Here is a 24,655-nt window from a genome sequence, read left to right as displayed (position 1 = left end):
TGGCTCTGGATAGGGTGACTTGAGCTGGGTAAAACCAAAAAAAGAAAAACAAACAAACAAACAAACAAACAAGAAACCAAACATGATAACTGAACTTGTGGAAGCTATGAAGTAAAGAAGAGATTAGAAAGACCTAGGGACAAGATGTAACTCCAAAGGACATGTCCTCTGGTGACTTAAATCATCCACTGGGGACTCACCAACTAAAGTTTCCAGTGTCCTCCATAATAGTACCTTAATCTGAGGACCAAGCCTTCAATACATGAGCAGAATATAAATTGATGTACCAAGTTCACCATGCAGAAAGTCTTGCTAAGAATAGATGCCAGTTGTAGTAAATGCTATATTTAGTGATAATTTGGTTTACACACTAGCATAAGATCTTTATATCTTTAAGGCTGGATAACTATCTTTGGACCACACCTAGAATAGCATTGGACTGGATGATGAGAACTATAAGCTCTGAAGAGACCAGGGACTCTTTATACTTCAATAATTTTAAAAGCTATTGCCAACTATCCATGACTTTGTCTTGACACTATTTTATTCTCATTTTACATATGACCTAAATAAGGGTCATAAAAGGTAAGTAATTTGTCTGTGGTCACATGTATTTTATTGATAGTGAAGCTGTGTTTAGTTCAGACTACTTGGATGAAGAGAACACATGACTTACAATTATATGCCTTTCCTATCACTGTGATGTCTCTGAAACTGAGATTTAGAAGTACTATACACATTTATTTGGAAGGCTTGGGAAAATAGGCTGAAGATCTGAAACATGTATGAGTAACAGGGCTACACAGACGGTACAAGAAAGAATGTCTCTGGCTCTGGATTCACAACCTAAAAGAAAACTTTGAAGCTTTAAGAAAGTAAATTTATGAGACACACGACAGACATTCATAATCATATGTAAGTCAAAGGGTTGATACCAGATGAGATGAGAGGAAATTTCAAAAGAGCTGCCATGCTATTTGGCAGCTTAGGGGAAGCAAAGGAGCACTTGGTTTTGGCCATCCATAAGGTCATATGGGCAGCACTTTTCACTGGTCAAACCCATGGGATTATGATTTTTGAGGATTAGATGAGCTCCAGACACTTGTTTTGATTAAAATTTCATATTAATACAGTGTTTAGGAAATCTGGGGTAATATATGGTCTTTAGAGTTGGGCAGATTAGCATAAATGAAAGAGATTACTAATGTCAAATTCTGTGTCAATGAGCTTTTGGTCAATGTAAAAAACATTTGAGATAATCCACTTATAAAGGCAAAATGTTTATTTTTGCTAGTAGTTTTGAAGGCTTAAGTCCGTATTCATATTGCTTTAGAGCCTTTTCTAAGACAATACGTCATTACAGAAACATATGGTAGAACCAAATTGCTAACATCATGGCTCGAGAATGAAAGAAAACAAACAAACAAACAACTAACTTCTGGCCTCCCATAGTTCACTTATCTATATATGAGACATGAGATATTTAGTGTTAATTTGGAAATAATGAAAACTAAATGTTGAATATAATTACTTTATATGCCTGAATTATTTCACTTAGCATAATGTTGCAAAAGACAGAATGCTATGATTTTATGATTGAGTAATGTCATACACACACACATGTCAGGAGCCATAATGGGACAAGCTAATAATTAGCAGGTGATCATCCTGAAATGGCTTGCCTTGGATTATTATATAACCTGCGACAAGTGTGTCCTTATTTATCAAGGCTGCAAGGAACTTATTTTAGGAAAGATTCATACTATTAGTATGCATTTCCTATTATTATTATTAAACATATGTAACAATCACTAAGCAACAGCACACCCCTTTGGACCAGATTTCTGCAGATCCATGAAGATGTACTGTCTTGTACTGATGCTATATAGACAAATACATGACTTCATAAGTCTTAATGATGATCCTATACGAATTCATATATACATATATATATATGTATATATGTATATCAGTGATTATTATTAAGCTCTTTTATAGTGGGACTGGTATTAAGACCCTTACTGATAGTCAAAACTGCAATAAGAACTCTGCCAGTCTCACGAGTGTCATCAGTCAATTGCTTTTAGATAGCAACCAGACTTTCTCCTACTCAGAGCACATTCCAAAAGGTTGTAAAACTATTAACTAAAGGTCACTAATAGGTAACTCATGATTTATTATAGGTGATAGGATAGAAGATAAAATATTGCCTGGGTTTATCTATACAAAACTTTACTAATTTCTTACTCATAGTGTTAAACCTTCAGTGAACCTGAGGAGCTAGACAGGTGATAGATGTTTAGTCAGATAATTGCTCCTAATGGATATGCATGTAAACATTCTGTATTGTAAACTTCTATTTCAATTTATGATTTGAAATTAGTTGAAGAATGAAGCTTGTTGAAACTAATACATGATGATGCACTACATCTGCATAGTTGTATATGAATTAAAATTAACTAACTTCAAAAACCTTTATGAAAAGAAAACCTCATACCCAGATAGTTTCATTGATAAACACTCTCAATCATTTTGGGAAGAAATGACACCTTTCCTATACAAACTACTTCTAAACACAGAGGAAGACCAAACTGTTGCAGATAATATTTAAGATGGCATGGCCCAGCCTTGCTTGTTCTTATGGAGCCACCATGTTCCCGAGTAGGCAAGGCCTGAGGCCAAGAGTCAAAAGCACCAGCCGTGGCACCCATGCGATGCCATCATAGAGGCTGGCTCTGCCCATCAATGACACTGTCTCCACAAAGCTTGGCTGAACCCCAGACAGTACCCGCCACCCACGTGGTACCCGGTAGAAATGAGACTCTAAAGGTTGATTGTTATCCAAAGGCTTTATATATTTAGAAATGCTCAATTAACAATTTTCCCACACAATTAGAGTTAATACCTAATACCTAACCTTAGATAAAATTTGTTACCCAGGACTGTTCTTGATGCATGCATGGTTCTCCATGGCTGCTACATCTCTCCTCCTCTCTCTAGCTCCTCCTCTTCCTTCTCCTCATCCCCTCCTTACTCCTCCCACACTAGCTCCTCCCAAATTACCGAGTTTATTGTAAAATGTAGCAGGGGAAATATATTTCTACACCGAACAAAACCATATTCTTTTAAAAAGAGAACATAATTTTTACACCATAATATGACAAAGGGCATGACAACAATCATAGAATAGTATTCACCATAAAAACGAAAATTTGAAAATATAATAAATTTATTTAAAAAATACAATTATACAATACACATATATGATATAATAAGTGTTAGACTTTGGCACACAGCTTAGAACAGACCACACCAGACCAAATGGTTCCATGAGGGGGGGGTTATTTAGGGCAGAGGGCAAAGGTGGAGAGATAAATGGGAGAAGATGGCAGAGAGAAAAGAGAGCAAGGTCAGGGAGTTCTGCCTATTTATATGGGCATTGACGTAGCCTTTTCCCAGGTAAAGGTGAGGTAGCCAGGTGGATTCTGGGAGTGTATGGCAGTTGCCTTGGCAACAATGTAGGGTAACCTAGATGTGATGTCGCTGAGTTCGGGCCTGATACCAACAATAAGTATGGATTATTTTATGATTTAAGATTGGTTAAACATTTGAAAAGTGATCGGTATAATTCACAATATGAATTATAAAGGAGATAAATCAAATTAATATTTCAATAGCCACATAAAACCTATTTGAAAAATTTCAACAATAGTCCTTGATTTAAAAAAAAATCTTATTTACTTTTATTTTATGTTTATAAGTGTTTATTTTGTATTATGAGTATTTTCCCTGCATGTATGTAACATGATTAGTTAAACATAACTGAGATTGACCATGGGAATTCCCAAACAGCCCAGGCTTTTGTCAAGACTTCAGGTTGCTCTCTACAAACTGACAGCAAGGCCCCATGGCTGAAGACAATACCTATATAATCCATTGAATATATAGAAATTGAATTGGTGCCTATATAAAACCTTTATCCCTATGTTCTAGTGTCTCTGACAGGAAGGTACTCTTCATGTTACCAAAAGAGCAATGAAAACATCAACACAGCTACAAACCCTTTGACCTACAGTGGTTCCCTGCCTGTAAGACATGCTAGGGCAACAGCAACACAAAGCTTCTGGGAGCAATCAACTGATATCTGATCTGACTTAAGGCCCACTCCATGAGATGGAATCCATGCCTGGCACTGCTTTGGTGACCAACAGCCTGAGACTAGACAGTCCAGAGACCTAGAGTAAAACAAAATAATACTGTTCTAAGTTTTTTAAAAAAACAAAAGTATAGCAATAAAAAGACTCCTAATGACATTTTGCTATATTCATAGATCAATGTCTTAGTTGTCATCATTAAAGAAGCTCTACACAGGATGTCTCCATCAAATACCTCCCCGCAGGGTTCAGGAAATCCCACAGAAGAGGAAACAGGCTTGAGATGAAGGAGACCAAGAAAACAAGGCCCTCTAAATCAACATGATCAATGTACATATGAACTTATAGAGACTGAGGCAGCATGCACAGGGCCTGCGAAGGTCTGCAGGGTCTGCACCAGGTCTTTTTTTTTTTTTTAGGAAATTTTTTATTGGATTTTAAAATTTACATTTCAAATGTTTTCCCCTTTCCAGTTCTCCTCTTTAGAAACCCCCTATTACATCCCTCCTCCTTCTGCCTCTGTGATGGTGCTCCCCCAACCACCCACCCACTCTCATCTTCCTGCTCTGGCATTCCCTAACACTGGGACATTGAACACCCTCAGTCCCAAGGGCCAATCCTCTGACTGATGTCCAACAAGGCCATCGTCTGCCTCATATGCAGCTGGAGCTATGGGTCCCAAAATGTGTACTTTTGGTTGGTGGTCCAGTCCCTGGGAGTTCAGGGGGAATCTGGCTGGTTGACACTGTTGTTCTCCCCATGGGGTTGCAAATGCCCTCGGCTCCTTCAGTCCCTTCTCCAACTCCTCCATCAGAGACCCCACTCTCAGTCCAATGATTGACTATGAGCATCTGCCTCTGTATTTGTCAGGCTCTGGCATAGTCTTTCAGGAGACAGCTATATCAGGCTCATGTCAGCAAGCACTTCCTGGCATCCACAATCACTTCCGGGTTTGGTGACTGTATATGGAATGGATCCCCAGGCAGGGCAGTCTCTGGATGGCCTTTCCTTCAGTCTCTGCTCCACACTTTGTCTCCATATTTCCTCCTGTGAGTATTTTGTCTCCCCTTCTAAGAAGGACCGAAGTATCCACACTTTGGTTTTCCTTCTTCTTAGGCTTCATATGGTCTGTGAATTGAATCTTGGACATTAGCTGAAGCTTAGTTGTGCTGTGGCTCTCAGTGAGATGAACATGTCACCAATGAGTGACTAACTTCACAAGGGTGAAGAACTTGGTATATTTCTTCACAACTTTCTCTCATTGCTGAATAAAGACTATTCCCATATTAATTTCTTTCTCAACAATTTTAGGCTGTCAACTGGTCAAGATTTTTTTTTAACCTTCTCCTACCTTTGTCACATACAGTTAAGCAACAATATACATAGACTCATAAAAAAAAGTCATTACCCAAGACATATGGTCAACACTATCAAAGATATGGCATTCAAAGAGAAAGAATGGTAACAGTTAAATCACTCCAGCCAATTTTATAGACTCCCTTTTAAAAAGTTAATATGATGGGGATGGGGGAGCGGGCTGGAGAAATTACTCAGTGGTTAGTCACCAATACTTTTCTTGCAGAAATCTGAGCTCCATTCCCAGCAGAGATATCAGACAGCTCACAGCCACCTGTAACCCAGTTTTATGGGATTCAGTACCTCTGGCCTCTGTAGGCACTTGCCCTCATCCGCAACTGCCACCCCACACATACTAAAACAAATTCAAAATTTTTATTAGATACTTTATTTACATGTCAGATGTTATCCCCTTACCCCATTTCCCTCCCACAGAAACCCCCTATCCCATCTCCCCTCCTCCTGCTTCTATGAGGATGTGCCCCCACCCACTCACCCACTCCTACTTCCCCACCCTAAAACGCCTCTACATCCAGATTTCATGGGATCAAGGATCTCCTCTCCCACCTATGCCCAACAAGGCCATCCTCCCCTACACATACAGCTGGAGCCATGGGTCCCTCCCTATGTGCTCCCAGGCTGGTAGTTTAGACCTTGGGAGCTCTGGTTGATTGGTATTTTTGCTCTCCTCATGGGGCCACAAACCCTTTCAGCTCCTACAGTCTTTACTCTGACTCCTCCATTGGAAACCCTATGATCAATTCAATGATTAGCTGTGAGCATCTGCCTCTGAATATGTCAGACTCTTGCAGACCTCTAAGGAGACAGCTATATCAGGCTCCTGTCAACACGCACTTCCTGACAACCACATCATCATCTACCTTTGGTGACTGTACATGGGATGGATACCCAGGTAGAATGGCCTCCAGACAGCCCCTCCTTCAGCTTCTGTCCCACACTTTGTCTCCATATTTGCTCCCTTGAGTATTTTGTTACTCCTTCTAAGAAGGACTGAAGCATCCACACTTGGTCTTCCTTCTTCATGAGCTTCATGTGGTCTGTGAGTTGCATCTTGGGCATTTCAAGGTTCTGGGCTAATATCCAATAATCAGTGAGTAAATACCATGTGTGTTCTCAGATCTTCTGTGTATATATTATAGCTCCCAGTTTAGTGTTTTAATGAGTTTCCTGGGTGTGCGAACATGTGGGACTCTGATTCTTGTGCCTTGTCTTGGGCTCTTTCCTTCTGTTTGTTTGTTTGTTTCTATTCTTATATAATAGTTTTTGTTTTATCTTATTATATTTTTATTTTATTGTCATCTGTTAGAAGCCTGTTTGTTTTCTAACTAGAGACATAAAAAGATGGATCTAGATAAGTAGGGAGGAACAAGAATGAGTACAGGGAGGGAAAACATAGTCAAAATATATTATGTGAGAAAAAATTAGGTTTATTAAGAGGAAAAGTCAACAAGCTGATATCTCTAAAGACATACCCAATCTAATAGAAAGATGTGATAACTTATGCTTAATATCATACTTATTATGAAATACTGAATTATTCTGATGTACGCTAAAAGACAAAGAAGGTTGTGGTTATGAATTGTAGCCAAGTGGTTTTTCTAAGATAGGTCTTTAAAACACAGCCCAGGTTGGTTTTAAAATCATAATCCTCTTGCCTCAGCCACTTGAGTGTTGGATGGCACACACACACACACACACACACACACACACACTACCACCACCACCACCATCACCATCATCATCATGTAGTAGATTAATATATACTTTTTCATATCAGTTTTAAAAATGTGTAAAATAGTGTTTCATATCACTAGTCATTAGAAAAATGAAAATCAAAGCCACAATGCAATACCATTATTACTGGAATGACTACTAACAAAAACAGTAAAAAGCTTTTGTTGATAAGGGTGTGGAGAAAAGAGACTTCACGAATACTTTGTGTGGGGATATGAATTTATATGGCTATTATAGAAAACTGTGTACTAGCATATTATCTAGATGAATATTCAAAGGTATGAATCACCCAATCAACCTATGAATGGGCAAAAAGAGTCTAATATAGATAGCAGGCTGAATGAGTGGAATATTAATCAGTTATAAGCAAGATGCCTTTGAACAACTTCAGTATATATTTCAAAAAGATCTTTGAATTAAACTTTGTTTCCATGAGTATGGATTAGATTTGTGGCTGAGCTAAACAACCTATACAGAGCAGAAGTATATGAATCACCAGCAAGAAAGCATCTTTAAGATCTACCACCTTACATCTCTCCATCTGCTGCATACCCATGACTATCTCAGTCCAGTAACTGAGACTGGGCATATGGATAATCAATTTCCACGTAGGGAGACTAAAGGGATGCAAGGTAGGCTAGCTCAACTCAGAATAGAGCTAGAACTCAAACAAGCATATGTTGCCACTGTCTATAGGCAGATTTGGGATGAAAAGTCAGTCTGCCTCTCAAATTGGCTTCTTATCATGACCTCAGTGCGGAGCTCTCATGCTGGGCTGCTATGGATGGAAAAAAGAAAGGAGACACTCTACCAAGTCTGAAGCTGAAATTTTTTGGTGGTGTTGCATTTTCATCTGTCTTATCTTTTATCCCTACATTCATAAAGAAAGAATTCTTCAATTGAATCAAATCACTTGTCTTAGTCTTCTCTCCTTGGAAGTCACTTTCCTAAGTGGCAGATTTCTCTAACTGAGAGTTTGAACTAAATCTACTTGAAGAACCACTCTTGCTTGGATTAGGAAAGCTATAACGAGCAGGTGGAGTCCAGGGCCCCAAACTGAGGAAACAGTTTACCTAAGTTCTGAGGACTGATGTTAATGAAATAGTAGTAGACAGTAGCCAACTCAGGAAGATCAAATGTTTCCTTTCTTTCTGAGCCAAAACTCAGTGAGCCTGTGGAGATCAGGGGATGTGTGCCAGTCCCCAAATGCTATTCAAAGCATTCAATTCAATGAACATTCATTGGGCTTTTACTTTATGCCAGACTCAGTGCTGAGTACTTTGATATTGTGATTAATGATTCATGGGTCTCAAGCATCTCAAGCCTTACAAAGGAATGTGAGGTACATTCTGGGAATGTGAACAGGAGGGTGGAGTGAAGGACCACAGGCAACAAATGTACAGGTAGGAAGGTCTCCAGTGGCTGGACACAAAGGAGGATGAATAATGTCCTCCTGGGTGATCGTCTTTGAGGTGGAATTAAGCTGCTGGGGGTGGGAGGGCTTAGTAATCAGATAAGGGAGGGATAATCTCAGTAGGGAGTCTAAGCAAGCAAAAATGCACAGCTACAGGAATGTGCTTATTGAGACTAGGGCTTTGATTGCTGCTTTGTTTGATCCCTCTAGACTCTGTCCTTTCATTTCATAGGTGTAGGAGACTGACCTAACTCATCAATCCACTACCTATTTCTGGATACTTGGTAAAAATCCAAGAAGACTACTTTATCTCAAAACCCATTATATCCAATTAACTCTTACATGATTCTTGCCCCTCCAGAGAGAAGGGAGGGTGTGCAGGACTCCAAGGAGTAAGAATTACAGAGCTGTAGAAGCCATATCACTGTGCCTCTGATTGACAGTAAGGATCTTTTAGTACTTTGATAGATTCCATCTAATCTGGATTTGAATCTGGATCTGATCTACTAATGGTTTTAAAGCTGAGACGTTCACTGTTCCCTAGCTCAGTAACATGTGACTACCCTCCCTCCCCCAATTATCAACAGAAATGCAAGTCTCATGCAGGTGGAAAGATATCTTTTTCCAATTCAGCCTTCAACCATTGGTTACTGTGTAGAAGCTTATCAAACTCCTACTTGAGCTTTAGACTGAAAGACCTGTGAGGAGATGAAAGGCATCCATGGCTTCTCTCCTTCTGTTGAAGGTAACAAAAATGTGATGGAAAGCAAGAAGAACTAGCAGATAGAAGCACAGGAAGGAAGCAGTGAAGTTCTGTGACTGAGGTAATGTGCTCTAAGGTCCAATTATGACAGTAATTATTTGAAGACCTTAGAAAATCATTTTTTTCTGATCCTCACAATAATATGTTACATAGGGTTATGGTCATAATTTAAGATATGATTCACAGGATGCTCAAAAAGCTCTCAAAATGTTATATCATCATCACCAATATAATGATGTCTAGATATTTGGAGATTTGGGGTAGATAACAATGAACATGTCTACCAATTGAAACATACAGTTGAATTATATTGTTTTAATGTGAATGACTCAAGAAGCTTCAAGATTTAGAGATAGGGCTTAGGTATAAATTCATTTAGGGATATTCAAGCTGTCTAAATGCAATTTCTACATAAAACCAGTCTTTGATCTTCTCCTGGAATAAGGACAGTATCCCATTATTGTTATGGTCAGAGTGACCTTGCCAAACTCTTTATGGCTCATTCTGGACCTGATTTTCTTCCAGGCTAACCTTAGTTGCACTCAACTCCTTGCTACTTGTCACTCTGCCGGCTATTTCCTCATTGCTCAGTGAAAGAAGGGGTATCAGAACATCCTCATTCTTAGGTAGTCATGCTGGCTCCAAAGCTGTGACTCCCCAAGGATGTAGACTCTACAACAATATTGTATTCCACTTATACCAGAACATGCTGCCCTTTGCAATGCTCAAGTGAGTACTCTATGTCTTTGGAGTTACATAATCCCATAATTTTGAAAATACCAGTTTTAGGTTTGGAGGAGAGTGGTCCAGTAATTTAAGCACACATTAGTCTCCACATCCATTCCTGAGCTGGCTGACTCATGCTGTCTCCCAAGATTTAGCAAGCGTTGATATGCTCAAGGTTGACATTTTGCTCTCACCTCAAGGAGATAAGAAGCCTGTCTACTGGAAAACTAAGCAGGGTTTTTGGAAGGGAGGGTGAACATTTACTACTTTATTTTTCAGAAGATAACAGAAAAGTGAAACAACTTATATGAGGACAGCCCCCAGCTAGGAAAAGAGTGACTTTTCAGCACTCCAACCATTTAAATATATTGGACATCTACGTCTCTTTTTCTTCATTCTGAATAATTTTTGAAATCTCATCCAAGTTGTAGGTAGATCAGTATTTTAGTTGTTTTATGGCAGAATAATATCCCACTGTGCAAATACACTAAGAATTTGTTTATGGATTCATGTTTATGAATATTTTTAAATTGGTTATTGTGAATGGTAAATTTTAACTGAAGAAATAACAATGAAACAAAATATATAAAACTTCTATATGTTATAGACTTCATGATAGAGAGACATAGATAGTTAATGGCCATAGAATGTGACAGGTATTACGATTAAAGCAAACAAGTGGGCTGGGGGACATGGAGGAAAGGACTAGAGAAAATCTTAGAACTATATGATGCAACCATTGCACTCCAAAGCATATATCAGAGGCAAAGACTAGGAGGAATCCATAGATACTTATAAGCCAGTTAATTAGTTATAGTTATTTATAATAGTCATAATATGAAAACAATGCAAGAACTCATCAAATGAATGGACAAATAGATGTAGCATTATATAATAGCGTACTGTTCAGCCATAAAAAAATGGATTAAGTTCAGGTGCGTGTTACAATATAGACAAAGTTTAGAAACACTGTGTAAAAGAAATAAATAAAACATGAAAGGATAAATATTGTCAGATTCCACTTCTATGAATTACCTATCCTGGACAAAACTATGTAGCTATAAATAGCGTAGAAGTTACCACAGACTAAGAGGAAGAAAGAATGAGGAGGCATTGCTCAATTACTGCAGGGTCTCTGTTTAGGCTGTTATATTGTTTGTGTGTTTTTCTAATAGTGGAAATATAACCAATAGCACTGATCTTAGGGTAAAGTTTTATTTTCAACAGCATCAATAGTGTTAATTGTAGTTCTTGTTTATAGAACCCTTTATTCTGCTGAAAAAGTTTCTGTTTACCATGATTCTCGTGCTTTCATTATAGAAGGAGGTTGGGTTTGCCACGTGTTTCTCTTTTTGAAGAGAATAGTAGCCAGTATATTGATGTCATTCTAGGGGTTTGGCTGACTGCTATTTTATTCCCTGTTATTCTCAAAAATATTCATTTATTTTTCTGAATGTACCAGATATTGTCAATAGATATAGTAAATGGAAAAATGAAATGTCAAGAACAAGCCTTCCTTCTATGGGTGTCAGTGACCAGGGGAGCCTTGGAGACTAGAAAATCCTGAAGGAGAAGGACTGTGATATCTGTGAATGAGGTAAATTCAGGTCTAGTAAGGACTCTGGGGGAGTCTGGTTAATTGTGAGTGAGAATAGAGAACTATATCTTTAATATTAAAGGCTGACTGCTCTGTGAGCCTTCTCAGAAGATATTTTAGACCTTTTAGGTGTCCAGTTATAGGGACTACATTCAGAGAGGACAGAAAGCACCCAGGCTTGCTGTAGTACCCTTCAGGTTCTCGGAAGGAATTAGAATCTTTGCTCTTGCTGTAGACTGGGTGAAATGATTATAACTTGTTTCAAAAGAAAATTTGATTCTGAATTAAACTGTAAAGCCCACTGTCCATTGGAAGGCTTAGGGTGCTGGGTTTCTTTCCACTTTAGTTCAAGAATACTTGGGGCCAAACATCCTGCTCTGCATCTGTGCCTGACTGTCCTGTTTCTGTTATAGACATTAACTCTGTAGATTCTGCAGGTTTAGATTGAAAGCTGTGGCCCTGAAAGGAACAGACGGTTAGGCAGTCATTTAGAGTCAATTGATTATGATTAAAACCTCAGATATGAATTCAGGGCCTTGCAGATGGAGGGTTGTCACTTCTGATCATGCTCCTACTCCCATCATTTCTGGCTGACTCCTTGGAAAGCTCTTGCAAGCAGGGCTCCTGGAACTTGAGTCTAATTCCTCAAAGCTCATTGGAATGTTCTGGGCTTTCAGCATAACAATGAGAGGGATTTCTCCATTCTATATGCAGTCACAATTTTGACAGTTTTGTGCTTTCTCTACATTTTATTAACCCTTTCTTGGAAAATTGCAATGATCTCCAAACCAGTCTCCATTTCCACTTTCAGCCTGTTTTCCACATAGAGGCCAGGACAATTTTGTGTAAATGAAAAGTGTCACTGAGTGCTCTCAAAACAGCATCAAAGCTACTTAGATCCCAGAAAAATCCTTCTGGGTTCCTTTTGTTTTAAACCAAACAGCTCAACTGCTTTGTTCTACTATTGTGTTTCCACTTTACAAATGGATACTTGGCTTTAGCAAAGCTAAATAAACTGTCAAAGGTTATCCAGCCAGAAAGAGCAAAAGTTCATAGTTGTTGTGAGAATTAAATTAACTTATGTGAAAAATTTTCAAATACTGCCTGGTTTGTGGTAATCCATAAGATTGTTAGCTGTATTAAGTATTTCCTTGAGTTTTCTGAGAAAATGCATTTGCTGTTTTTTTTTTTTTAAGTTACCAAGGCTTACCTTGCATACAGAAATGTGTTATGGTTTGCTCATGATGTTATCCACTCTTTGTACTTAAGACCTAGTCCCTGATTAGTGTCACAGTAGAGAGATGATGAAAATATAAAGGTGGCAACTTCATTGTTGGATTAATCCTCTGATAAATAGTGAGATAGTTGAACAGGCTATTAGGAGGTAGGGCTTAGTTAAAGAAAGTAAATTACTGTGAATATCACTTTAAAGGTGTCTAAAATTCTTTCTTTTTTTCCTGTTTTAGCTTCCTGTCTGCTATGCCTCTACTGCCACAGAATTTTTTCTCCAGGACATTTTGCTTTGTTTAAGGTCCAAAGTGAAATAGCCAGATACCACGGATAGAAACCTCTGAAACACTGAGCCAAAATAAATCTTTCCTCTTTTAAGTGATTTCTTTCAGATATTTTGTCACAGTTATAAAAAATTGGTACATACACAGTATAAAAATATTAAGTGTATAAAGCTCAATTCAGGACACAGGGCATAATTCTTTTTATTTCTTCTCATTCATTGCTTCATCCATGTGCATAGTTCATAATTTGATTTCTGTTACTATAAACTTGATTTGTCTCTTTTAGAATCCCATATATATGGAATAATCTGTATATTTTTCATCTGACTTACTTCGTGATCAGAATATTTTCATGCTCCCTTCACATTGTTGTAGATGATATAGATCATTAATATACATTTTATTTATTAATTCACCTATTGATAGATTTTGTTTATTTTTCTAGTTTGGTGCTAATATGAATGATAGTATTATGAAATTTCTGTGGTCATAAGGTTTAATGGGTAGACCCTGGGAAAACGCCTGTAACACATGGACCTTTGGTTGATAGTGAATACCCAGACCTTATCAGATATAGATATTTTGGGTAACCTGGTTTAATTTAAAGTTGTTTCCCCATCCCTGGAGATCAGGACATGCTATGGCTGGGCAGAAATCAATTTATAATAAGGAGCTCCCACTTTAGAAACTTTCCAGTGAGGCATCAGATTTGAGGACAGTCACTACTGTCTCTGTCTAACTCTCCTGATTACCATACTGTACAAAGTGTCAAATTCTGCCTTTTCACCATTATAGCTAACAACTGGAGAGGAGCACATCTCCCAAATTTTAAAGCATTCTTTTACTAAGGTGATCGGTGATCATGTGACATCCAATTTTTTCTATTCATTTATTTTGACTATTTATTTATTTATTTATTTTCCTTGTTTTTTTATATTTCTTCTTTTTATTTAATCTTTTTTTTACACTCCATATTTTATTCCCCTTCCAGTCCACCCTCTGACTATTTCACATCCCATACCTCTTCTCTGCTCCCTGTCTCCATGAGGATGTCACCACACTCCACACCCCACCTACCACCGGACCAGAACTCTAAACTCCCTGGGGCCTCCTGTCTCTTGAGAGTTAGGTGCATCTTCTCTGATTAAACTCAGACCCGGCAGTCCTTTGCTGTGTATGTGTTGGGGGCCTCATATCAGCTGGTATATGCTGCCTGGTTGATGGGCCAGTGTCTGAGAGATCTTGGGGGTCCAGGTTAATTGAAATTGCTGCTCCTCCTACAGGATCACCCTCCTCCTCAGCTTCTTCCAGCTTTTCCCTAATTTAACCACAGGGGTCAGCAGCTTCTGTCCATTGGTTGGGTACAAATGTCTGCATCTGACTCTTTCAGCTGCTTGTTGGATCTTTTGGTGGGCAGTCATGATAGGTCCCTTTTTGTGAGTGTTCCGTAGCCTCAGTAATAGTGTCAAGCCTTTCTAAGTACATGCCATTCCATTTTAATTTTATTATCAGGTTATATTTTTTGTGAAAATTTTATTGCATTATATTGAATTATATAGAATATTATATAGAATGATTTGGCGAAAAGTAACATTTTGTACGTATTGAGACAAACACTGGTAATTGACGTATTTTAGTTTCAAATTTTTCTCAGAAATTTTTCGTAATTTTTGGCTCTAATTGCTTCCATTTTTGGAATGTTTGTCTTTAAGTATTTTATACCTTTTGGAACTACTGTAGGAGGCATTTTAAATTTTCAGTTCAGGGTGTTTTGCCATTATATAAATGTACACTTAATTTTATTCATTGATCTTATCTTCTGCTGCATTAGTTTTCTATGGCTGCTGGAACTAATTAGCACAAGCTGGATAGTTTAAAATAACACAAACTTATGACTGGGTCGTTTTGGAAGCCACAACTACAAAATTAGTCTGTGGATTAAAACCAAGATGTCACTGGGTTTGCATTCTTTCTGGAAGCATTGGAAAAGAACTTCTTTCCTTTTCTAGTTTGTAGTGGCTTCCTGCATTATTTGACTCACAATTGTATTTTCTATCTAAAAGCTAGGTGTATAGCATGTTTTGAACTTTCTTCCAGTGTCCCTGTTATCTCACGCTTATGATTATACCTTGTCACCTAGGTGATTCAAGAAAAGTTCTCCTTCCTAAACATCTTACCTTAATCATAACTCCCTCATATAATGTTACACATCCACAGGCTCTACGGATTAGTATGGAACTCTTGATGAGACCACTATAGTCTATCTACACCACATATAAAACTCAATTATTAGTTTTAGATTATCTTTTAAAGACATTCTTATTTTATGTGTATGAATATTTTGCCTTCATGTATATCTGTGCACTGTGTGGATGCTTGGTGTTCCTAGGAGTCAAAAGAGGGTATATGATCCCTTGTAACTTGAGTTTTGGTGGTTGTGAGCTATCACATAGTTCCTGGGAGGTAAAGCCAGGTTCTCTGCAAGAGGAAAGAGAGTTCTTTACAACTAGGCTCTCCAACCATCATTTTTAGATTATTTTTAAGACACAGTCAGATTTTTATATATAACAATCATGCTGTGAATAATTTTCTTTTCCTTTTCCAATCACATCAATTAAATTTCTATCTTTTCCTTTCCTTTCTTTCTCTCTCCAGCAGAGGTTAGTCTGATGCAGTTGTTATGGAGTTGCACTTCCTCATTTTGTACTTTCAATCTTTTATTGCTAGGGAAAATGACACTTGCTTGTATTTTATAATCCTTTTAAGTATTGATAAATTTTAAATTTTATTTCTTCTATCTAATTAGGTGATATTTGTTCTACCTTTTCTAGTTACCGTAGATCAGTATGAGATCATTAATTTAAGATCTTTCTTTTACTTTAAAGATTATAACTACCAATACATGCCAATTGTGCAAATACATTTCACTGTGATGTCTACATGCACACAGAGATGTTTATTTGTTTATTTATTCTTCTCTCAGATACTACATCCTAATGGCAGCTTCCCCTTCCTCTTCTCCTAACAATCTCTACCCCCACTTCCCCTTTCTCCTAGATCCACACCTCTATTTCCCTTTAGAAAATAGTAGTCCTCCAAGGAATATCAACAGAACAAGATACAAAAGGGCTAGGTACCTCCCCCTCATATTGAGGCTAGAAGAGGCAAACCAATAGGAGGAAAGGGGACCAAAAGCAGGCAAAAGACACTGTAGATCAAAGACTTCAATGTAAAATCAGATACATTAAATTTAATAGATGAGAAAGTTAAGAATATCCTTCAAAGCATTGTTACAGAAGAAAACTTCCTGAACAGAACACCAAAAGCATAGACACTAAGACCAACAATTAATAAATAAGACCTTATGAAACTGAAACATTTCTGTAAAGCAAATGACACTGTCAAAAGGACAAAATGGAATCCTACAGAATGGGAAAGGATCTTCACCAAACCTACATCCTACAGAGGGTACTGATAGAATGGCCAACCAATAAGTGGCCCATGGGAAGAACCAATCCCTAACACTATTAATGATACTCTCTTACACTTGCAGACAGGAGCCTAGCATAGCTGTTCTCTGAGAGGATCTACTTAGCAGCTGACTGAAACAGATGCAGAAACCCACAGCCAAACATTAGATGAAGTTTGGAGAGTCTTCTGGAAGAGTTGGGGGAAGGATTGAAGGACCCGGAGGGGATAGGAACTCCACAAGACCAATTGAATCAACTAACCTGGCCCTTTTCTGGGTCTCCAGATACTGAACCACAAACCAAAGTGCATACATGTGCTGGACTTAGGCACCTCCACACATATGTAGCCAATGTGCAGCTTGGTCTTCATGTAGGTTCCCCAACTAATGGAGCAGGTGGTGGGCTATCCCTGAATCTCTTGCCTGTCTATGGATCTTGTTTCTCTAACTGGGCTGCCTTGTCTGGCCTCAGTGGGGGAAAATGTACCTAGTCCTACAGTGACTTGATGTGCCAGCATGGATTGGTACCTGGGGATAGGGTACCTCTTCTCAGAGGAGAAGGGGTAGAAGGTATGTGGGGGGAGACTATGTGAGGTGAGAACTGAAAGGGGGCTGCTATTGTAATGTAAAGTGAATAAATGAATAATTTAATTGAAAATTATTTCCTGGTTTAAAAAAAGGGAGTCAGAGACAGCCCCCACTTACACTGTAAGTTATAAGTTATAAGTTACACTGTAAGTGTAAGATATCCCACAAAATCATCAAGCTACAACCTGTAATATACATGTAGAAGGGCTTAGGTCAGACCTATACAGGCTCACTGATTGTTGTTTCAGTCTCTGTGAGCCCTTTCTAGACTTGGATTGTTGATTCTGTGAGCTCTGTTCTCATAGTATTCTTGACCCTTCTGACTACTACAATCCTTCCAAGTTCCTGAGCTTGGCCTAATGTTTGGCTGTGGGTCTCTGTATCTGCTCCTATCAGTTACTGGATGAAGCCTCTCTGATGTAGATTATCCTAGGTTCTAGTCTATGATTACAGCAGAATATCATTAAGAATCATTTCATTGACTATTTCTTTCCAGTTGTGTTGAGTTCTATCCTGGGTCTCTAGTCTATCATGATGCTGGTTCCTGGCCTTCCAGGTAATGTCAGGCGTGGGCTCCCTCTTACGGTATGAGTCTCAAGTTGGACCAGTCATTGGCTGCCCACTCCCACAAGTTCTGAGGTTTAACCTAGCACATATTGCAGATAGAACAAATTATAAGTGGGAAATTTTGTACCTGGTTTGGTGTTCCAATTTCTCTACTGGAAATCTTGCCTGGTTACAGGAGATGGCCAGTTCAGGCTCTGCACACACCATTGTTAGGAGTCTTCACTACAGTTGCTCTTGTAGATTCCAGGAAGTTTCAATTGCACTAGGCTTCTTGTCCTTGAGATGCCTCCCAATTTCAATAGTCTCTCCCAGTAGTCTCTCCCTCCATCCCCTGACTCAACCTGATTCCTCCTGCTTCCACCCTCACACATCCACAGTCTACCTACAACATCTATTCTATTTCTGCTTCACAGAGAGATCTGATTATCTCCCACACGACCCTCTCCTTTGACTTAGCCTTTCTGGGTCTATGAATAGTAGCATGATTATCCTTTACTTTATAGCTAATATTCACATATAAGTGAGTGTTATGCAAATATACCATGCCTATGAATAATAGGAATAGAAGGAGAATCCCAACTCAAAGGCCCAGAAAATTTTTTGAACAAAACCATAGAAGAAACTTCCCCAATCTAAAGAAAGAAAGGGCCATAAGTGTAAAAGAAGCTTACAGAATACCAAATAGATTAGACTAGAAAAGAAACCCCTCTTGTCACATAATAATCAAAACACTAAATACATAGAACAAAGAAAGAATATTAAAAGCTGTAAGGGAAAATGTCCAAGTAGCATAAAAAGTCAGACCTATCAGAATTACACCTGACTTCTCAATAAAGACTCTAAAAGCCAGAAGGGTCTGGGCAAATGTCCTGCAGACCCTAAGAGACCACAGATGCCAGTTCAGATTCCTATACCCAGCAAACTTTCAATCATTATAGATGTAGAAAAAGATATTCCAAGACAAAACCAAATTTAAACAATATCTATCCATAAATCCAGCCCAATAGAAGATACTAGAAGGAAAATTCCCACCCAAGGAAGTTAACTCCACCCATGAAAACACAACAAATGATCTTACACCTGCAAAGCCACAACAAAGGAAACACACACACACACACATACACACACACAATCACCACCAACAACAAAATAAAAGGTATTTTGTATTTTTTAATTGAAAACAAATCATACAATATATTCTGGTCATGTTTTTCCTGTTCCCAACTCCCATCTCCTCCCCAGTCTCACCTATCTCCCCACCAACTCTATGCCCTTTTCCCTTCCTGTTAAAAAAACAAAACAAAACAGAAAGACCCAGGAAAGATATACACACATGTTCTCAAAATCACCCGAGTTCCTTTGCATAATATAATATCCAGTTCCATTTATATTTCTCCGAAGGTCACACTTTCATCTTTATTCATAGTTGAATAAAATCCCCATTGTATTCATGTACAACATTTTATCTGTTTATCACCTGTTATTTTAAAGACAAAGTCTCTCTATGTACCTCAGGCTGGTTTCAAAATTATTATGTTAACTCAGGCTGGACTGGAACTCTTAGACTTTCTGCCACAATCTCCTGAGTGGTGACATAACATAATGTATCCACTGTTTTCAGTTCATGTCCAGTTCTTTACCACTTTTTAAACTTGTTTACACAGTAGTCATTCAGCCTGAAATGCTTTGGGTACAATTTCTACCTATATAAAAATTGTTCCTCAGAAGCCTCAATTTATCTGCTGTCTTTCAAAGCACCTTGTTATAGTGTGATCATTTTGTAATCTGAGTGATGGTTTTTTTAATCTGAGCCACAGATAATACATCATTAATTTTATAGGATGATCAACTATTCCAAGGTGTACTGTGATCACTGATACAGCAAGTATCATGTGTGTTCTATGGCAGTGACTCAGCAGAATAATGAGTAAAAGACTCTAGAAATATCTGTGATATTGAAGCTAATTAAAATCCTTTCTATATCGATCAAGACCGTGTTCTTTTATGCTAGGCTGATTCAACCTGGTACCAGTTCCTGGAATGTTAGACAAATAATGAGAAAAGTCGAAGCTGGAAGGCACATGTATAATATAGTTTGCCAATCATTACCTCTCTTTGCTCCAGTCTGTTTACATGGTTAACTAGACCTTACTCATAAATGATGGTGCAATATGGAAAGAGAAGTACTCTTCTATTTAAGACACAACCAGGATTTTTCCAGACCAGAGGGCTATGCTTGGCAGGGGTGTAAATTGTTTCAATTTCTGGATCTGTAACAACTCTGCTTGAGTAATGATGTATACCTGTTTCATAGCTGCCTGTTGAAAGCTGAAGAACTAGAGAAAATATTTTATCTTCTTCCATATTTCCCTTTGCCTGTATTTTACCCTTTCTCATCACCAAATGTTACTCTTCTAAAAATATACTATACATATATTTACATATGTTTACACTCACATATAGCTAAGATAAACATATGAGGGAAAATACATTATTTTCTTTGGGAGTTTGAGTGAGTTCAGTTAATATTACATTTTCCAAGTCTATCCACTTTCCTGCAAGCTTAATGATTTTGTTTTTCTTTGCAGCTGAATAATACTTCATTGTGTGCATGTACCAAATTTTCATTACCCATTTTCCTATTGATAGCCATATAGGCTGGTCTCATTTCCTTGTTATCATAAATAGAGCAGGGTTGTGTAAATATCTCTGTGGCAGTATCTCTGTGAAGTTGTTTGGGTATATGCCCAGAAGTAGTATAGCAGGAACCACAGTAACAACAACTAATCTCATCTTCCTTCTGTGAAGTTGAAGACCTGCCCCCTGTTCTCTGAAGTTGCAATACCCTTCACTGAGTATAGACACCTTGGTAAATTAAGGACAAAAGTATATAAAATCATAAAAAATGACACCATTCCTAGATGCCATAACTTTGGATTTTACTGGAAAAATTCAAAAGACCAAGAGTTTCAATTGTCTCTAGCAATTGTTGAGAACTGGTGATGAATAAGTTATTGAAAGCCAGTAAAGCCAGTAGGGCCAGTAAATGAATGCTCATCCCCTTGAAGGCAAAATTAAGCCCACACTATTGCACAATGGATCATTGTGTCTGTAAATTCAATATGTTTACTTTTTTAAAAAAAGATTTATTTATTTATTTATTTTATGTATATGTGTCTACCATTGCTTTCTTCAGACACACCAGAAGAGGGCATCAGATCCCATTACAGATGGTTGTGAGCCATCATGTGGTTGCTGGGAATTGAACTCAAGACCTCTGGAAGAGCAGTCAGTGTTCTTAACCATTGAGCCATGTCTCCAGCCCAATAGGTTTACTTTAACATTCATATTTTCCTTTATGATCTTTTGTTATACAGTGATCTTCAAATGAAAGAACAACAGCATTGACTGATCTATTAAAGCTGGTATTATAAACTTTGTTTAGCTCTTCAATCATCACTTGGCATCTCAATTGTTATAGAGTTGACATCAGTTGCTTTTGAATCTAACTTCTAAATCTCTCCCATATATCCACAAAACCCTTACTTTATTATGGACATTTCAGACCAAATGACATCAAATCTGGCTTATCCTATGACAGTAGTCCTAGGTAGGGTGACCAAAAGAAGTGACATTTTCTGGTTATAAGGTAACAACAATGGCAAAAGGAATCTTCAGTGGAAAAATAACTTTGTGTGAGAGACTATTGGGACTAAAACAAACTACAGTAGCCTAGAACTTGATGCCAAAACAGTGAGCCTGACTAGGACAGCTTCAGTTGTTGACATGTTTCTTCTGTTCTGTGCATCAGTTACACTACACTAGAATTCTCTAAAGGTGCTATTCAAATACTTACACTATTACTTAAATGTAAATTTGATTTCAAATGAATTAGATTAAACACAATTGATAGTTAATTGAATTGAACACAATTGATAATTAAGTGAATCTAATTAATTACTTCTGGGTAAGATAGACTGGATATATCTTCCCATGAAAATATATGAAATAATACCTTTCATGACACTAGACATCAGTCAACAGTCACATTGATCCCATAAAATACAGATATGTTTTGAGCTCTATGAATTTTCTGGTTCCTTGAATATACAGTTTTGAAAGTTTCTGAGAGCTGGGCGGTGGTGGCGCACGCCTTTAATCCCAGCACTTGGGAGGCAGAGGCAGGCGGATTTCTGAGTTCGAGGACAGCCTGGTCTACAGAGTGAGTTCCAGGACAGCCAGGGCTATACAGAGAAACCCTGTCTCCAAAAAAAAACAAACAAACAAAAAAAAAGAAAGTTTCTGAGATAACATATAAGGAGAAAAAAATCTAGACAAAATGTGAGGATATACTTGAGTAGATAGAAATCATAGTCTGGGAAGACAAAAAGGGCAAAAGTTCATAGTATAGACTACTGAGAAGGGGAACATGCACCTACAACAATTTTGGAGACTTGGAAATATGTCTTCACTATCATGTGTATATGAGGAAACTATTGGAAGTTGGATAAGAATCCTTTCAAATAATGAGAGTTGGTGACACAGACTGCTCGTACCACCAGCCAACCTAGAGAGACGCATAATGCACTTGACAGCCGGAGGGTACACAACAGTCTCTTGTTTCACACTTGGTTCTGGAAAAAGTAGTTCCTGCCTTAAATCTTGAACACATGATCCCAAAAGTTCATACTGTTTTTAACTAGCACAGCTGCACTCCAGGTTAAAACTCATACATGAGAATTCAATAAATTTAGCAACAAACAAAGTGAAATAAAAGTGTCTGATTCCTATAAATAGTTGTAGTGGTACATACTTGCAATCCTAGTACTTGGGGGAAGAGGTGGTGGCAGGATGATCAGGAATTGAACACTACCCCTACAGAGAATTCAAAGCTAACCTCGGTCAAATGGGACCATATATATATATATATTTCCATACTTCAGTCCTTGTGGTAGTTTGAGTGAAGTGCGTCTTGAATTCATGTACATTTGAATTCTTGATTCCCAGTTGGTAGAGCTGTTTGGAGGCTTAGGAGATGTGGCCTTGCTGTAGGAAGTGTATCACTGGAATGAGTTTTGAAATTTTCAAAGCTATATGCTGTTTCTAGTGTACTCTCTCAACTCCCTGTTTGTAGTTTGAGATATAAACACACAGCTGATGTCCAGTTTCCATGTCTGACTACTGCTATACTTTCCTACCATGATGGTGATAAACTTTTATTCTTTTGGAATCATAAGGCCAAATAAACTGTTCCTTCTATAAACTGACATATTGCCTTGGTTATTGTGATTCTGCCCTCTGCTTTCTCCCTTAGGGTGTCCATACTCTGCTACAAAACAGGCAGGGAAGGATGAATCTGAGTCTGGAATTGGTGGGTGAGCAGGATCCAGGTCCATCAGTGAGTGCCAGGGTGTGGGGTGGGGGTGGGATGGGAGGGTTGGTGGGGGTCATCTCCCAGGATTTCAGTGTTACAGCTCTTTTAGATGATATTCAGTGAAACAGCCCTCTTAGCCAATTCAATGAAGTAGCTTGTGCTTTTTATTAAGGATGAACAAGGACTATATAAACTTTGTAGGAAGGGGTTCTTCTTAGGGTGAAGTTCCATTGGTGGAAGCTTAAAGTTCTGGGAATATCTCATTTTCATGGAGAGGTATTCCTGTAATTTCACCAAGGACTATGTGACCAGGTAGAGAATGTGGGGGTCAGGCTCCCCAGAAAAGGTCAGTCAGAGAAGAAGAAGCCCTGCTGGGAAAGGGAGTCCATTTTGCACTGAGTTCAGGGGAGCTGTCTAGACATAGTAGACTAAGGCCATTAAAAAGCAGGAAGGATCTTCTAAAAGTTTATGTTGATTATCACTAGAATAGAAAAGTAACTACATTAGAAAGGCAGTGGAGACCCAGAAAAACCCAAACAGTGATGAAGAAAGAAAACAATAATTGAAACCATATATGGATGTCATATTTTATAGACCAGAAGATGAAGACAATTACTATGATTGTGTTCCATAAGCATAAAAGACAAATAAAAAGCCAGCAAAGCCAGTGAATATATATTTATACTCATGGAGGCAAAAGTAAGGTCATCCTATTGAAAATTGATTAAACTTTCATACATAACAATTACAACATAAAATTTTAAAATGTATTAACAAGATTAACAAGTTAGATATAGAAGAAAAATGAAGGTAAACTAGAGAATGTAGTGATAAAAAACATCCAAAATTGAAATCTAAATAGAAAAAGGAGAACAAATGCAACACACACACACACACACACACACACACACTGTAAATAAGAAGGCAGCAGAAAAGTTATCTAATGGCTAGAGAACTTTTATCAAATCTTATATAATATAAAATAAAGCCATTACTTTAAAAATCTCAAAACATGAAAATTATAGCAAAGTACAACATAGATGAATTCTTTTTTAAAAAATAATGAAAATTTGTATCAGAAGAGAGTGTATCCAAGATGATGGTAAGTGATATTTTGACAGTACTGAAGGAAAGACCCTGTCAACATGAAACTCTATACCTAGGAAAAGCACTGTTCAAAAAAAGTGATCTGGGGGCTGGAGAGATGGCTCAGTGGTTAAGAGCACTGACTGCTCTTCCAGAGGTCCTGAGTTCAAGTCCCAGCAACCACATGGTGGCTCACAACCATCTTTAATGGGCTCTGATGCCCTCTTCTGGTGTGTCTGAAGAGAGCAATGGTGAATACATAAAATAAATAAATAAATAAATCTTTAAAAAA

The sequence above is a fragment of the Grammomys surdaster genome, unplaced genomic scaffold (genome assembly GCF_004785775.1).
Source record: "Grammomys surdaster isolate TR1022 unplaced genomic scaffold, NIH_TR_1.0 125690, whole genome shotgun sequence".
Classification (NCBI taxonomy): Eukaryota; Metazoa; Chordata; class Mammalia; order Rodentia; family Muridae; genus Grammomys; species Grammomys surdaster.
This window is presented reverse-complemented; position numbering follows the sequence as displayed.